General features: G+C 36.8%; 1 pseudogene; it reads left to right on the plus strand.

Annotated features, from left to right (window-relative positions):
* Positions 1 to 5331: 5331 nt before the first annotated feature.
* On the plus strand, positions 5332 to 5449 carry LOC111756829 (5S ribosomal RNA; annotated as a pseudogene).
* The last annotated feature ends 551 nt before the right edge of the window (positions 5450 to 6000 follow it).

A 6000-nucleotide genomic window follows, 5' to 3' on the forward strand; every position in this document is an offset into this window, starting at 1 on the left:
CATGTCTATAGCAGCACAAGTTGTAATAGCCAGATCTTGGAAACAACCTAAGTGTCTCTGCACAAAATTGCACTTCCCTTCAGCATGGCCATGCTTTTTAATTTTGTTCAGCATCTCCTCATGCACCTACTGGCTCTATGGGCTTCTGCCATGACATGACATGTAAAATACACTTGGAGAAAAATCAGAAGCAAATGTTGGATTATTTCCTGAGTTTACTCTCTAACAAAGATTTTCCCTTTTGAAATATTAATGGTAGTTGTTGCCCAGTTCATTCGTTACTGACTGACATAATTTGTACAGCCTTGATGATTATTTTTTGGGCTGACACTGTATAAACTACTTTGTTATGCTTATATGAGACCGTCCCAGTGTTTTCCTATTGTAATCTGTTGTCATTATTTCTTTGTCTAGTGCCATCAATAACTATGATGTATTCTCCAAAAGCCATCCACAAAGAGCTATTCTTGCAACATGAAGGACTGGAACAGTCAATAAGGAATGAAACGGAACATTTGGGAAAACATGTCCCAATTCTCTTTGAGAGCTTGTCTTTGGATCTAGGCTTGCAAAAGGATGAAGATGTCATTTGTGATGTACTTGTAATTCCCATGAACAGCCCACCAATCCTTCTCACCTACTTCCGGGTAAAAGAGAACATAGAAGACTACTCTACCATGCCTGGGAAAGGAAATAAGTTTAAGTATTGTAAACTAATTGCCCAAACTTTAAAAGAGAGGCTGGTGTTAGGTGGTGGTTACAATAAGAAAATATTGATCAGGAGGAAGATCATCTCACTGAGTCCTGAAGGCAAAGCAATACTGCTTTATAATTCTGATTTTGAAGTACCTTACCCTAGATCATACTATAGTGTAACCACTGAAAGTGTAACCACATTCCTGAAGGCTCTTTTTGTCCTGTGGAATAATGAGTTTGCATCTCAGTTTGATTACAGAGTACATTCAGAATGATGGCATAGAGGGTAGAACTCACCTGATCATTGTTTAGATGACATTGTACGATGTAAAAGCTTTACAAGTTAAGCAACTTGACATGGTGTTAGAAAATTAAAGCTGTTGAGAAGACTCTCTACACAGTTTGTGTATACATTTTAGTCAGGAATATTAGAGAACTAGAAACGTGAATTCCAGGGAAGTGACTGGTCACAACCACAGAAATGCCAACTTGAAAATCAGTCTATTGTCTGTGGTTCCATTCCTTCCAGCTGATGAAATTATAGGTGGGTATAGTGAGTTATAAAGTTGCTTTTGCCAGGTAAAGATACTCAGATGTATGAGGCATACAGGACCCCAGCCACCTACAACCCAAACAGAACTACACCCAGGCATATAATAATCAAAATTCCAGAAATCCAATATAAGAACAGAATATTAAAAGCCATCAGAGACAAGAAATAGATCACTTACAAGGGAACACCCATCAGAATTACAGCAGACTTCTTGGCACAAACCATCAAATCACGAAGAGCGTGGGGGGAAATAATTCAAGCTTTGAAAGATAATAACCTCCAGTGAAGATTGATATATCCTGCACAACTGTCCCTAGAAATTAATGGAGAAACAAGGTACTTTCAGGATAAAGAGGAACTAGGGGAATTTGCAACCACCAATTCAACTCTACAGAGAATACTGCAGGACATTCTGAAAAAGAAAAATACCAAGATTCCAGAAACAGTGGCAGAGAGGCCACAATGAATGGAGCAGAAAGCGAAATGAAGAAGACAAATTGACAACTAATGACAGAAAAAGAGCTCAACAGCAATGAGGCAGAGAAGGTTGGATGGTAGGAACAGCTATTTTGGAGAAAACAAGACATCATAATAGCTACTGCTGATTTAATATCATCTTGTTTTGAAGTCCAATCAAGCTTTTGTTCTTCTGTCTCCAACAGTCTTAACATGTTGTATCTTACTGGATTTTATTATATGTGATAATATAAGCAAAAACTTTTATAGACAAGGAGATTATACAGAAACCATTGTTAATTTTCTGTTAGTTGGTTCTAAATACCCTGTAATACTGTCATTCTCTTGAATGGTTTTACATTGTCTTGATATAGTTGATGCTTCAGTATACGAAGTTATACTCAAAGATTTCAAGGAAAGAGACACTATGGTCACTACGTTTATGTCAGGATATCTTGTGGTGAAACACTGTTTTGCTTAAATGGTTATGTTCTGACCTGTGCTGTTTTGTTGTTATGTTCTCTTTTATCTCAATCTCCTTTTTTATTATTTAATTTTTTATTTTATCTTTTTAATTAAGGAAAAAATAAATAAAAAATAGCAGGATATATTATAGTTACCCACTTTGATTTCTTGTTAACTTGATTTGAAACCCTGTGTTGCTCTCACCATCTTGTTTTGACTGATTTTCCTCTATTCTGTTTTGCCTAATAGTACCAAGTTTGAGAGTATAGGCAACAACTGTGAAGACAATAAGATTCACTATGACACCCATTCTGGTTTGACTATTACCTTCTTTTGAAGTTCTGTAATGTCTCCAATGTTTTGGTTTTATTGGTTTTGTTCTTTACTGTGTTCAATTTTATTATAACTGATGATATAGGCAATTCTTTTTAAGAGAGCAATAGGCATTATGGTAACCATTGTTGATCACCCTGTATTCTGTTTTTACGTTATGTATTATGTCCATCCTTTTGATTTGACTGTTTTGTTATGTCACATTTGGTTTTATTCTCTTCAAAAAAAGTAATAAGAACTGTGGGAGTAATGAAACCTAAAATGTGTAATTGTCATTGTAAAAAATAGAGGAAAAGAAAGTGCTCTAAAGGATATAATTGCATGTATATTTAAGTGTATAAGGTAGATAACCATATTACTGAATTTTGTTGGATCATTGAACAGAAGTGTTTGCAGTCTCACTGTTTAAATGTCCACTTTATATTCTTTAATTTTGTAACTTGAACAACTGTTTCTAAGATGAGAATATGTAATCTATTAACTAATGATTTCCTACTGTTTATTTTTTCTGAAATTCTGTATAACTTATACCCTTTTTCTGTTTTTTTTCTTTTTCTACTTAAATAAAAATTTTTTAAAAAGTTGCTTTTGCCAGTGAAGTCACTGACCAGGTATAAGATAAATATATGTACTGTTTAGAATGATACTATGTTGCTGTTCAGTCCTCTTTATTGTTTATGACATTTTGTGGTTCCTGTACATTTGAGTGTCTGAGGAATGGATTTCTTCAGGCTCCAAATAATGTAGCAGTATGGCACAGAACCTGGGGAAATTTGATAGGAAATGCTCACCTTAGTTAATAGAGAAGAGCAAAATTCCAAAAACAGTGGGAACTTATTGAAATGAAGGGAAACATTGTCTAAGGACACCCTTTAGTGAAACCTCCATGGATGTCTCATATCCCCCATCCAGCACTATGGAACATGGATGCAAAAGAAAGAAAAAGAGAGGACATTCTGCAGTTGGGGAGTTCTAGGACGACCAGTGTACTCTGTGGAAAAGACCATAAGTCCAAAAGCTTATGGCTTTCATAGTTGTCAATTAGGGAGGTGGGTGGGGTCACGGCAGAATGCTAGGTCAAAGAAACTTTGCCGACATTGGCTATAAGGAGAAACAGAGCAATACTGTGGCAGGCACGGAGGCTCTACAGTTAGCAATACAACAGATAGTTTGATATGGGCAAGGCTGTTACTTTACTGCCAGGAAAGTATAATTCTTGTTGAGTCCCATGGCCTCAACTGAGATGTTGTCTCTTGTCATAGCCCTGGAATCTCACAGGCTCACGATTGAGCCCCCATTCCAGCCATCAGTGTAGTTGGGAAGGAGTTTTTGCCAGCATGTTGTCCTGGGACAAGGTGGTGTATTAGCCGGATTCGATCACATTCTTTTAACCATCTAAGGGTCGATCTGGTTCAATATAGCCAGGTCTGTGTATCTCAGGGCATAGGGCTGAAGTAAAGGTCAGAGAAAGAGGGAGGCAAGGGGCTTCACTTCTTAGGAGACTGCAACTTGGTGGTCTCCCACAACCCTTGCCCTAAAAGAGGAATTGCAGCCCCTCATTATGATACGATACTTCAAAATGTATTTTTATAAATATAGCTCCACAAAAGTATGTTATCACATCATGTACTTTACATGGAAGCATTGCATGTTCATAAAAGTCAAAATTCTCTCCATAGAATGAAGAGATAGCCTTTTTATACAGCTCAATTTTTAAAAGGTACAATTTGTGAAGATATGGCTCTTTGGTTGACTTTTCTCCTCCCCAGTACCAGGAATTGATGCCAGGGCCTGGACTCACACTAGGCAGATGCTTTACCAATGGGCTACAACTCCAGAGCTTTTTAAAATATTTATTTGGAGTCAGGATTTTGCCAACTTGTCCAGGCAGAGCTTAAACATGCAATTCTACTGCTTCATTCCCCCTCCTCCTGTAACTGGGATTCTATACATGGGCTTCCTGACCCTGATTTTTAGATAATTTTATGTGCAACAATGACTCATTGTGACGTTTGAATAGTAGTATCAAAAGGGTTAGGTTGCTCTTTAGATTTTTCAGAAAACTTAGTGGTAAGTAGCCTGGATGCTATTACACTTAAAATTTGCATTTATACATTATGGTTGTTGATTTATTTCCTTGCAAATATGTTGTGTCTCTTCATAAATGTGATATTAATGTGACTGTCAGTAGTATCCCAGAATGTCTGTGCTTGGAGGAATGTTATTATTTGCTTATTTTAAAATGCAAAGTGGTCATTGACATGTTCTGTACATCTTTATATTTCTCAAATAAATCATTTTTGAAACATAAACAATAAAGCTTTCAAGGAACTCAGTTTTTTCCAAGATTCTATCAACTGCATTTTAATCATTTGGGATGTTGGACTTTAGGCATCTTGATCTTTCTGGATTGTGACATTCAAAATGGGGGCCCAGACTGCAGCTTACTAAGAAGACATAGCTATCCTACATGAGTGTGAATTACACAGATGAGCTGCAAAACTTGTGAGGCAAAAAGTGAAGGCACTGAAATGATACAGTTACAGCTGTCAGTTTCAGCATCTGTCAGTACTTATTCAGACCAGCAGGCAAAATATCTGCAGCATAGAGAGGAATTCCACATTCCAATCAGTATACAAGATTTAACTGACACTTATAGAACACACAACCCAACAAAAGTAGAATGTGTGTGATGTTTTAGAGCACTCAGAAAGTATGCCAGTATGTACAATCACTTGGGCCATAAATAAACTGCTACAAATCTTAAAGACTTGAAATTATGTACCATATTCCGTGACAAAAAAGGAGTCAAACAAGACATCCAAACAAAAAATAGCAAGAAACCCTGAACGCGCCCGATCTCGTCTGATCTCGGAAGCTAAGCAGGGTCCGGCCTGGTTAGTACTTGGATGGGAGACCGCCTGGGAATATCGGGTGCTGTAGGCTTTACAAAAAAAAAAATAAAAAATAAAAAAAAAATAGCAAGAAAATCTCCTGACACTTAAAACTAAAGATGCACTTCTAAATAATCCACAGATTGAAAAGGAAGCTTCTCACTAAAGAAAAAAGTATAGAAAAAAAAAAAAAAAAAAAGAAAAGGAAGCTTCAAGGAAAAATTTTAAATGCTTTCAAGTAAGAGAAAGTAAAAATATTATATGTGTCAAAATTTATGAGACATAGGTAACAAAAGTGATGATATGTTTTGCTTGTGTCTAGATGACCGGTAAAGCCTCATGTGTTCATCCTGTAATGGAAAATGGCCCTCCAGCTAGTACACTTCAGTTTCTTAGTTGCCCAGGTAATAGTTCCTGTTCCACCACTGGATGCTTCTGTCTTGTAGAAACCGCTAGTCACTGTGATGCGCATCACATAAGCCAATCCCCAATTGACAAGCCATTCTCTCTGTGTGTTTCCTGCTTGCTTATTTCATATAAGCTGTAGACTGCCAATGATCAGACCCTGATATCTTGGGAATGTTCCTGATCAATTATCATTGA

Source organism: Cavia porcellus, unplaced genomic scaffold (genome assembly GCF_034190915.1).
Source record: "Cavia porcellus strain 051 isolate PalLab524CR breed Dunkin Hartley unplaced genomic scaffold, mCavPor4.1 scaffold_6, whole genome shotgun sequence".
Classification (NCBI taxonomy): Eukaryota; Metazoa; Chordata; class Mammalia; order Rodentia; family Caviidae; genus Cavia; species Cavia porcellus.